General features: G+C 45.1%; 3 pseudogenes; 1 reads left to right on the top strand and 2 right to left on the bottom strand.

Annotated features, from left to right (window-relative positions):
- The window catches only part of LOC116074442, a 41,463-nt pseudogene that overhangs the window by 2,801 nt on the left and 26,414 nt on the right, over window positions 1-12,248 (top strand).
- Window positions 5,909-9,954, bottom strand: LOC116075384 (annotated as a pseudogene).
- LOC116074647 lies at window positions 10,682-11,343 on the bottom strand (annotated as a pseudogene).

Below are 12,248 nucleotides of genomic sequence, written 5' to 3'. Positions count from 1 at the left end.
GCTTACTCTTCAGAGACACCAAGGGGCACTGCTGTGTTCAGTAGGAGTAGAGGAAGGCTGGCTGGATCCTGGCATTAGAGGGAACTCTTGAATCTGGATTCTTACCTGTGTCATCAAAGTAGTAATGGATTCAGTACTCCTCAACTCCTAATGATTGAGAAGAAGGCAAATGATAAAGAAATCCCTCTATTACATGAATAAAATGTTTAAGAAAAGAAAAAAGAAAGGAAAAGGAATTAATCTAGTGAAAGATGATTTTGCTCTTAGTTTTGGAGTTTTGATTTATGTCAGGATTGAATTATTTCAAAATCTCCTGTGTTTTTTAAGCTTTTTCAAAATAGATGTCTGAGTAAAACCAGCAGCATATTAACCAGTGTGGAGCCAGATGCTGGAGAGCACACACCTCCATTGTGCTTGTCACACAGGTCTCCTTGGGTTGGGATTTGGGGGAGGTAGATCTTCTCTCTTTCTGGCTCCCTCCCTTCTCCTGATCCATGTAGATGGAACAGAAAGAAGCCCATGTTGCTGTAGATGTGTCTGGCAGCCTTAAGCCCACCTGGGCACTTTTAGGAAAAATAAATAAATAAATAAATAAATAAAATAAAAGCAAAAAAAAAAAAAAGGCAGTGGCACATAAAAAAAAATTGTTACTGGCCAATTGTGCTTTTTTTTTCCTTTATTAAGATAAAGGTCCATTCAGTTCCCTCACCTGTCAGTTGATCTGCAATATTACTTCCTTGCTATTTCATTTCTGCGGTTCTCTGTAAAGTCAGGACTTTAGTCCTGGGTCCCAAGTCCTAGGAACTCCAGGAACTTGCAGGACTCGCTGGGACCCAAGACCTGGAACCCACACTCACTTTCAGGATAGAGGATACCTAGGGTATGAAGGGCAGGGCGGGGCTAAACACGGGGTCGCCCAAGCTCTCACACTGTCTAGTGTTTGTCTGGCTGTGAGGTGGGTCGGTCAGGAGCCTCCTCCCTGGGAATGAGCAGTACACATGCAAACGCAGCGATTACATCGATTACATCGCCCTAAACAAAAGTGGACATCAGCGGACCTGGCAGCACAGTGATACAGGGCCTACCTGGAGGGTAGTGCATGCATACTTCCAGACTGGCTCCACAAATACCTGGAGCATGGGAAGAAGACACTGCTGTGCGCAGGCAACTCCTTCTTCTACCCTTGGGCTGGGGCTCAGTCCTAAGGAAGAAAAAAAACTTTCAGCTGGGGTAATTTTAGTACAAAGTGAAACCTGTGTATTTGAAAATCTTCCCAGATAGAAAAACTGTAATAGAATCGTTTGTAATATAGCCCCTCCCCCGCCAACCCCTTCCCCACACACACACCACCCCACCGACCCCCAATATGTATCTTGCATTCTTTGTGGAATACTGAGTATGCGTAGCTTTGATATTTCAAGTCCAGGACCTCTACACCATGCCTTTGATTTTCCTGTCTATTCTCTCCGAGTTCCAGGCTGTCCCTGTCACTACAGCTCTGTAGTATAATGCCACGGACTGGGGTTTCTTTCGGGGTCCCTTGTTCCGTGGGACGATGGGTTCTGGTCAGGTGTGCACGGGATTTGGCTTTGACAAACAGACTAGACACGAGTGGTGTAAGCTCTGAGTGTATTTCTCAAAAATGACATGAGGCTTTTACAAAAGAGAAATGAAAAATCTGGCAGCTCAGTAGCCAAGGTACATCTGAGGCCATCTAAAACACACTGGATCTAAAACAGCAGTCATCTCTGGACTGGTGCATCACCCCCGGCCTCCGAGTATGTTCGGGCTGCATGGTCCTGGCCAGAGTTCTGGGGGGCTGCGGGTGCACCAGCCAGGAGGGTAGAGGCTTGAATCTTGAGTCCTCAATGCTGAATGCTTGAAACTTCAATGTTGAATGCTCGAATCTCAAATCTCGAATGCTCAATCTCTTGAATTTCCACTGCTGCTGCACCCCCCCCCAAGCTCTCTGGGCCCGGGGAGGGGGGTGCTACGAACTTCCACCTAGGTTCTGGTTCTAGCCCAAGTGCGAGCGGGTCCAAATGTTGAATGTAGATTGCTTGCTGCTGAATCTTTGCTGCTGAGTGCTGAATGCTGAGTGTTCTATGTTGTCTCTCTTTCTGTAAGCTTTAATGCCCTACCCACAATGCTGGAGGCAGTTAGAATGGCTTAATATTCCAAGCCAGGGTTTGACTAGGACATTGGAACATTGGTGAAGGTCAGAGAGCAATGTCCGAATTTTCTCTTTCTTGTTGTAAAGAAATGATATCTTCGTGGGCCCCTAGCACACAAATACGAGGACATATCTGGGCTACCTCTGAGTTTGGGGTGCCAGGTGACAATGTGGAGGCAGGAGACTGACTTTCCTTGAAGTTTACGCCTCAAATACCGCCATCATGCAAAGTGTGCTTGGCAGTATAACCTGAGGTTGGGATTGCAACACCTCCAGTTCTCCTGATGATTGTTTAGCTGTTCGTAGTCTTTCACATTTTTTCTAAACCTATCAGTTAAATCAGATAGTAGTGCATTGAATCTCGAGGTTAATTTTGGTAGAATGGCCCCTTTCACACTATTAACTCTGGCAGTCAGGAGCATGGGTTTTCTTCCCAGTGTCTCACATCATCTTCTCATCAATATCTGGACAAATTTAATCTTTTATTTCCTGGTAACTTGTGATTATTGAGGAAGTGTTTGAAGCTTTCTCATGGAAGGTATATAATAGCATAAAAAATTCCTTCAGAGAAATTTATGTTCCTTTCATTTTTAGCAAAATGCAAATTTTCAGCATGGATGTGAAAAGCATTAAAATTATAACGTTGTGTACAAGATGAAAATAATTCACTAAATTTGCCCTTTTTATACATAAAATGTTAAAGTTAAAAAAAAAAAAAGAACTCATTGGTTGATCACCATTTCTCCACTTCCACACTTCTAACTTTGTGGTTTTTCTGGTTCCAAAACGGAAAGTGTTGGAGGCTCTGAAGCTACTTCAAATTATCTGTTGCTTACTGAGTTGATAGTGACAGATTCCTGGTATTGAGTTGGGCAGGTTTGCAACCATGCTCCTGGAAATGCCTATCTTGGAGGGCAAGAATGACCCTGACCTCCAGTTATGGGAGCCCACCTCATCCTACATCATCTTATAAGGACCTCAACCAAGAGCCACATTTAGTGTGATTAACTAATTAATCCTCATCACATAAGCAGGTGTCCTAAGCATACCTTGGTCTATGGTGCTTGAAGGACAATTCCTCCAGCTCTATAGGAAAACACCTGTGGATCTTGGAAGACAAGGTTGGCATGTCCTGAGCTTTTCCCACTGAGACCATCTAACCCCCTCTCCACATGCTTTAGAGCACCGCACCCTACTACCCTCCTCTTCACTGGAGCACCAGCTTGGAGTCCAGAAGGAGGTTGGGTCTTACCACTTAGAGTCCTCAGGCTCACACTCACTGTGTTATTTCCTCACCACAGTGTCCCAGCCAGATCTGGAGGAGCCATGATTCATGGAGGTAGGCCACATGGACCATATGTGGACCACAGGCATTTTCTGTGCTTTGACTCCATCGTGGGTGGAGCAGGAGGAGCCAGAGTACTGGGAACAGAAGAAAAAGAGAGCCAAGAGCACAGAGCAGACTTTCCTAGTGGACCAGAGGACCCTCCCTGCTACTATGACCAGCCCTTTGTAGGCAGCAGCACGCATATTGGACTTCCACTTAGTTTTCAGGTTGGCTCAGCATGGACCACAGCAACTCAGTCCATCCTTACTTGTATCATTCTCCCCTGGGCACCCAGCTCTGCTCAGTCATCTTTCCTTCCAATTGCCAGAGTTCACTTTTTAAGTCTCTTTCCATGGGCCTTCCCTTCTCTGTTATTTCCAGGTACACTTTGGGCTCTCCAGGCTCCTCTGCTGCCTCTGCCACCCCCATAGGATAGTGAGATCCTGAACCAAAAACCAGCTTGGAGCCTCCATGAGGCTCACAGGCTCCTCGGAACTGCTTCGCAGGCTGCAGGCTGGAGATGGCTTCAGTCACAGCCATGCTTTGGGATCTGTTCCTGGATCTGGTTCTGTAGCACTGGCTCCCTAACCTGATCTACCAGGTCACAGATGGAGTAGATGTTGGAGTGGACCCACTGGAAGCACTGGATCTGGGCCCTGATGACAGCCGAGTTGGTCAGCCTGCAAGTGAAGGGTCTTCCTCTATTTCTCTTTGAATTTGTCAAAGAGATGGTGGTTTCCTTTACAGAGCTTCCATGTGCTTGTACCTTATGCAGGAGTCTGATGGACACAAATTGCTAGTTACAATTACCTTACACCACTTCAACACTCTGGTCCATGGTCCAGCCAGTTCTGCAATTGCATTTGACCTTACTTTAACTTTATATTTAACCTCATATTGATTTGTGTTCATTGTGATGTAAATTTTGTTCTTATTAACTTTGTCTCTTAATGTTTCCCACACGGTTGTACAGTTATTATCACCTGACTTATGTTCTGTATCTTTACCATCTATCAGGTTATTTTGTGTCCCTGTGTGTGGACCATCTACTGACATACATGAACTACTTCTCCTTCACATAGTGGGTTTTTCAGCTTGAAAGACTTACAGCACTTCTCAGCCCCCAACTGGAGATCTCTGAAAGGGAGCCACACACATCAAATAATAAAAACAATATAGAGGGCCATCCAGAAAGGCTTTTGCTACCACATCTGAGGAAAATCCACAAGAAGAAGGAAGCCTGTCTTTTGAAATTTGTTCTGAGGCTGTCACAAGCACTTTGTGGACTGCATGCATTCATCCCCACTCCCCACCATCATAAAGTAATTTCACACACACACACACACACACACACACATACACACACACATACACACAGACACACACACACTCACAAACACAGACATACACACACAGACACACACACACACACACACACACACTCTACCACCACCACTACCAAGAACAACAAAACAAACAAAGAAACAAAACCTTTCAGCTTTTACTCCACATGTCATTTTATGACCATTATGGGATAAAGAGTGGTGTGACCACACACCCCCACCCCTCACTTTCCCATCTACCCCACCCCATCCAATGGACAGTCAGGAATAGTGTGGGGACAGAGAGGAGTCTGGCTGTAGCTGAGTGCAAAGGGCAAAAGAGTTCTCAGAAGGATGGCTTGTGGCAAGGTGCTATCCCCAGGAATGAGCCCACAGCCTCACTGCCCCAGGCCAACCTGACAACAGTCTGGCCTGTTAGCCATTCCCTCCCTGCCCTTCAGTTCCCTTGACTGTTCATTGACTGACTATTGGTGAGGAGGACTTGGGACTGAGTAGAGAAAGATCTGCAGGCCCAGAGACTTTCCCATGTGTCCCCTACACGTATTTCCTTGCCCACAATAAACAGCTTCCTTCAACTGCTTATTCTGTGTGCAATGTTGGAGATTTCTCTGCTGGTGCCCAGTTGCCCTTGAGATTTTTTTCCTGACTTGTAAGTCAAGTGGAAGAGAGAAAAAAAATCAAGACCTTTTTAGACTGTGTCAGTACTAGGTGGACAGTGTCCGAGCTGTTGCAGTACAGAGAATCATGCATAGGCCGGGGGATTTAACAGAACACACAGATTCCATGGTTCTTCAAGAGAGAATGCGAAGTCTTATTCCTCTCTGCTCAATTTATACTAAGCAGCATGGGGAGGGGGGAATGAAAAAACTATGAGGAAACCCCCAACTGGGGCTGACTACTGGCCACCTGCAAATGGGCCAAGATGCAAAAGGCAGGATGTTTTTTCTTACAGAACATAACATCCTATCTTGAAGCAAACAGGTTCTGCAAAGAGACATCCAGGTAGGGGGGTCTGTATCCAAAGATCCTCTTTTTTTTTTTTTCCCAAGTAGCGAATGTCTTAGGTCACACTGGACACGAGCTTTCCTCATCTAACTTCTTCAGCATTGGACTGGAATTACTGGACGAGACACCATAACTCTTCAGACAGGCTTCAAGCACGGTCTCGGTGTAGAGGTGCGTTCTGAGGAAGGCCTTCTCCAGGACATAGAGGTCCATGCCTTTATCTTCTGGCAGTCCTGAAACAAAAATCAGCTTGAAGTCAATCAGCAGGATGCCCAGCTGCTCCGGGGGCCGCCTTAGGAGCATGTTGGAGGTGGTGAGGTCCCCGTGAATGAGATCCTTGTCATGCATTCTGGCCAGAACCTGCCCGATCCTCCTGGCCAAGTCCAAGAGGCATTGGGAGTCTTTTTCAGTGTCCATAGTGGATGGATTATAATCTCGACAGTCACTGAGTCTTCGATTTCTTCCGTATATAAGCAGTTAGAAGCATAGTCCCAAAAAAGATGACTGGGGCAGCTATCCCCGCACAGCGGTGGCGGAGCAGCGCGAATGGGCTCCTCCTGCACCTTGGACCAGGGGCTAATCCTTGCCTCTAGCTCCCGGTGCCCATAGCTTAGGGAAGCAGTGCTTCACCAAGGAAGCCTGGCCCTGGAAGCAGCCACGGAATACCTGAGCCTAGGCGCCCTGTTGCAGCAGCTCCAGGCCGCTCAGGCCTCTGAGCACTTGCTAGCCATGCCTTTGGCTCCTTAGGACCCGACCCCCCCCCCCCCCCCCCCCCCCCCCCCCCGGACCGCGCCCGCCGCTTCCTTTAAACCTTTGAGTTCTTTAAAATGCAAAGCAACACGTTGCCTTAAAAACTGTCCTGCAGTGTTGGGGTCAGGGACCTCAACTGCAGGAAAAATCATCCTCCTTTCTGGGGTAGGCTCAGAAAACATTACTCCTCCTCTTGGAGTAGACTATTCTTAACTCCATTCCAATGGTAGTCATGGCTCTTAAGTTGGAGGGGCAGTGGCTCCCTCCTCCTTATAGGAAAGATTTTTATTAAGATGTCGGGAATCAATCGGACTTGTTGTTGATTTTGCACTTCTGTTTTCTTTCTTTCTTTCTTTCTTGTGTATTTTTTTAAAAAAACTTTTATTGCATTATGGTGAGAAAAGTTACATGATTTCAATTTATCTGAATTTAACATTTAAAAATATATTTCAATTAAATATAATTGAATCACATTCTTGTTTCCCTTTTGTACCACTGTTCCTCCCAGAGACCCCCTTCAATACCTACAGTATCTTTTTTGTCATATACCTTAAAATTTATAAAGTATTATAACAATAAAAACAAGTATTATAAAAGTTGTTTGATATAAAACAACAATCAATTTAACAGTCTTATGTAGGTCCTCATCTACAGCAATAGTGAAAATACATTTTTCTCAATATAAATTTTAAATAACTCCAAATATATTAACTGTATACTTAAAAATAATACATCACTACTAGCATTTTCTTAAATGAACATGAATATATAAAGTCTTTTTGTTTGTTTTGTATTTAGTAGAGTTTAAAATCTTGGCTCTTACTGTGGTACAAGCCCAAAATAAGAACAGTTTTTAGACACTGGGTTTCATTGTAATAAGGCTGTATTTCAATGACCCTCACATCACCAAAGGATTTTACCTCCATCGTAGCTAAGCTGAGAGTTGAGAGTTCTGCTGCACCAAGAAATGAATTGTAGGCTCGATTTTTTGATACAGACTTCCTGCTATGGTCAAAGTGATTTGACTTGAGTGAGTGACTTCATTCTCAGCCCACAGAGAACAGGTTACATTTATTTAAGAAAAGGTGTAGGTATTAAGATGGTCTATCCATAAAACCATTCATCAACTGTTTCAATGAACAATGGTTCTGCTTGGAGGGTGGCACAGACATTAGGTGAGGATAAGAATTTGGTTCATTAGCTGTAATAATTTGGAAAAGCATTCATCTCAGAGAAAGAGTAACTTATGAAGTCCTCTTCTTCAAACTTGATACAGGAGTTACAAATGTCAAGCAAAGCATTCAATCTCACTTTGTTGTTCTCTTACAAGCCACCTCCCTAGTTAATCATCTATATTTCTTTTGGGTATATAAGTACTTTTGAAATATATAAGCTGCTCTGAAAACCATAGTATAGTATAAAAATATGAAATAAACAATACTACTAATAGGGAGGCTGGTATAGGAGAAGCAAGATTTCAAGACCCTTATGTTGTACACAGCCAGACACTGTCACAAACATACAAGTTGACAGTGTATATAGATTGTACAATGTTGGACCTATTTCTCCAATTACCAAATTAGAGAGAGCATTGGATGACACTCAACAAATTTCCAATTCCTCATATTATTGGATTTCAATTGATTAGTGATTTTGCACTTCTTTAATTTATTTTTTTTAAGATTTATTTTGTTTTATGTGTATGAGTACATTGTAGCTGTACAGATGGTCTTGAGCCATCATGTGTATGGCTGCTGTTGATCTCAGGACCTTTGCCAGCCCCACTTGCTCTGGTCCTGCTCGCTCCTGTGTAATTTACTGCAGCTGTCTTCAGATGCACCAGAAGAGGGAGTCTGATCTCATTACAGGTGGTTGTGAGCCACCATGTGGTTGCTGGGATCCGAACTCAGGACCTTTGCAAGAGCACTCAGTGTGTGTATTAAGCGCTTGGTTGCTAACACAAAGCAGAGACTCGCTGGGTTTGTGTCAATGAGAGAAACCTTGCTTCCCATGGAGGAGCTCAGACTTCAGCCCTGACTGCCAGCTTTTGCTCCACCCGTCCATTTCTGACCATAAGGAGCAGAGTGTCCCTGCCTAGGAGGTGTGGTGACCACACCCTGCTCACCTACACACTCCACTGGCATGCACTGACTGTCTGGAATACTGTGAAGCATGGAAATCAGTCTGGCAGGGAAAGGACAAATACTTGGATTCCCCACTTACATTGGAGCACTCCACAAGGGATGTTCACTGTGTCACTATTCACTGCACAGCAGCTGGTTGTTTCTGCCGCGATCCCAGGCAGAGCACAGCTTCAGGATCTCTGATGCTTTCCAGAATAGTGAGAGCCATTCTAGGAACTTGGTAAATACAGAGGGAGGGGGAGGGGAACCCAGAAAGAGAGAGTAGGAGGACTGAGGACCTTTGTGTCCCTTAAAACTCAAAAGCAAGACTAGAAAGTGGAAAGTAGAAATGTCAGCCGAAGGAAACAAGGACAAAACCTAAGAACAAAAGGTTTGAGGCTGACCCATCCACTCTGCTCCCCTCCACTCTGCTCCCCTCCACTCCCTCCTCTACACTCTGTGCCCCTCCAATGGACTTCCCTCCACTCTGCCTCCAATCCTTCCTTTTGCCTCTCTTCCATTTCCTCTTATTGTCCAACTCCCAAAAACAGCACAGTCAGCATCTTCAGATGTTTTAAGAATTTATTCAGTATTTTCTGGACATGGAATAGAGGACAGTGACTATGTCCCTGATAAAAATGAGTGTTTCCTAGCCAGGCATGGTAGCACACATTTTTTTAATCCTGAAACTCAGGATGCACAGGCAGAAGGCTTTCTGAGTTTGAGGCCAACCTGATCTACATAGGAGAGTTCCAGGACATCCAGGGGGTTCAAAATCCTGTTTTGACCCCACCCTTCTCCACCCTGAAAAAGAAACTTTCCTGCATCTGATCAAGAAATACGAAGGCCCTCTAATCTACCCATGGCTCAAGAAGAAAACTGGGGCCTATGACCCCTAGAACCCATGCTTGATCACCCCACAGGGTTTTGTAGTCACCCAGTAGTCATCTGCAGCCTCTGATGATATTGTCAAGTGCTGCTGGGGAAACCCTGGGGATGATTTATTCCTTCTGTTCGTCAGGAGGGCTGCTGTGCCCTTGGCTTGAATCCTCCTCTTGGAGCCCCAGTTGTTCCTGCTCCTGGGGTGCTCTCCGGTTTTCAACCCTTCCCTGTATGTAAATGGGGAAGAAATATCAATATTGCAAACCATGAACAACTTTTCCACCCCACATACCCTTCACCACCATTACACACTGTCCCAGCATGCTCCTGTTCCTTACCTGTTTCTCCCATAGATGTGAATGAAATGCTAAGAGGATTACCTACCCAGCATAGCCAGAGAGCTGCAGCTCCCAACACTCCTGTGGTCACCAGGATGGGGACAGTCTCAGAAAGCCTAGGACTGGAAAAGACCCAAAGAAGTTTCAGTCTGAAGGGAGAGATGTCCTAAGGGCAGAAAGAAAAATCAGAGTTAGGAAAGCATCCCTTGTTCGAGGCCAGCCTGGTCTACAGAGTGAGTTCCAGGACAGCCAGGACTACACAGAGAGACCCTGTCTCAAAAAAAAACAAAACAAAACAAACAAACAAACAAACAAGAAGAAGAAGAAGAAGAAGAAGAAGAAGAAGAAGAAGAAGAAGAAGAAGAAGAAAGTATGCCTTGCTTTACATAAAAGGAAGCACTTTTATTTTTCACGAATAAAATTTTTTCAAAGTTTTATTTCACTGACCTCAAGTCAAATTCCACAAAATTGTTTTCTCTTCAATTACTAGCCTTTTTAGCTCCCACCGTGTTAGTACCAAAAGATTTGTGTGTCAGGGAGAAAAGAACACTTTAAGAAACATTGCATTGACTCATCTTCCACAAGGCAACAGAGTTTGGATCTGACTGTTCAACAACACACAGCTTTAATCACATCCTTGAGGGCAGACAGGAAAACCAGGCTGTAGACACTCTTCAGCTTGTCAGAAATCAGACCAAGGAAAACCTATTCCACATTGATATAAAAGATATTGCCATTCATCACTTATTTTTCTGTTGCTACAACATTTTTCTTCTTTTAATTATCATATCATACAGTTTCTCAAGTCCTTCCTTTAGCCCATCTCCTAGGATTGCACAGGTGGGCTGCGAATGCCAAGGAGTAGATGAGCTCAGTTCACCCATTGCTAACAACTTCTCAATCTCAGAGAGAGAAAAAGAGAGAGAGAGAGAGAGAGAGAGAGAGAGAGAGAGAGAGAGAGAGAGAGAGAGAGAAGGAGGGAGGGAGAGAGGGAGAGAGAGAGAGAGAGATTCTTGTTTGCTAGCAATTGTAAGAACAAGGACTTCTTGATTTTCTGATCTCTTAGTTATTTATGAAGCTCACTTCTGACTTCTTCCATTCTTTCAACATCAACAGAGTCCACCACAATCACAATGGCATCTGTGCACCATGGTCTTAATTTCTCTTGCCTACCTACATCCTGGAAGTGAAAAATGACTGTTTTCGGTTTGCCCAAGGTTACCTTACTTTTCTCAGTGTTAAATCCTTTGGTAAGTGCGGTATTTACAAGTTCTTTGAATCACAGCCTATATAAAACTGCTGTCTTTCCAGCACAGTCCAAACCCAGAGTAACAATGTGAAAGGACTGAAAGGGCGGCAGGCTGGACAGGATGGGAGTATGGTCTGACAATCAATTCCCCATTTCGGAAACTTGAAGGCTTTCTTCTTATCTACTTAGGATTTCTCCTCCTGAGTGATACAGCTATGCGATTGCTGGCTGACTCTCCTTACTGTCCAGCCTCTGCTGCTGTGGGCTACCAGCCGCTGCAGACACTAAGCTGTCTGAGAGCAGAGGCAGGGTCTGGTGCCCTCCCGAGGGGCAGAGGGGCTAGAGTGGCCACAACCCTTGGAGCACCAGCCAGTGATGCTAAACCTCTTAGGGGTGTGCTCACCAGCCTCGCAAGGGGTCTTGGCTTTGTGCCAAGAAGGAAACTTGTAAAGCAACAGCTGAGTATAGGAAAGGAGGGAGCAGGAGTCTGCTTTACCAGACAGACAGTGGAGGCCACCATGTCACTCACTATGGACAGGATGGGAGTCTGGTCTGACAGTCCACTCCCCATTTCCAGTGGCAAATGGTGTCCCAACCTGATTTCTTCTCCTGGGTGGTCACTGGCTGCTGGTCCTCCCAAGTTGCTTCAGAGACAGGGAGTCTGTTAGCCACCAGGGAGTAGGGGAGTCTGTCCCTGGGCAGCAGGCAAGCCCTGACTCTGCTAGGGGCATGCTCACCAGCCTCCTTAAACCAACAGCTGAGTATAGGGAAGGAGGGAGCAGGAGTCTGCTTTACCACAGGGACAGTGGAGGCCACCATGATCACTCAGTGTGGATTGCATAGACCCAACCCCCACAAGGACTTTCATACAGCACTGTGCAAGTGAAAATTAAACAGCCACCTTTGAAAATAGACAAGGAGGTTTGTGGTACCCTGCAAGATTGGCCTTAGAGGACCACATAATTTATTAAGGATGCCCATGCTGTCTTTTGCATAGGAAGTGAGGGTCCTGCAATGAGGCTCAGATCTCCAGGACAAAAAAGGGCCAGGCTATGAGA

Source organism: Mastomys coucha, unplaced genomic scaffold, assembly GCF_008632895.1.
Source record: "Mastomys coucha isolate ucsf_1 unplaced genomic scaffold, UCSF_Mcou_1 pScaffold3, whole genome shotgun sequence".
In the NCBI taxonomy this organism is placed as follows: Eukaryota; Metazoa; Chordata; class Mammalia; order Rodentia; family Muridae; genus Mastomys; species Mastomys coucha.
The sequence above is the reverse complement of the archived record's forward strand: the minus strand, read 5'-3'. Positions and strand labels throughout refer to the sequence as shown.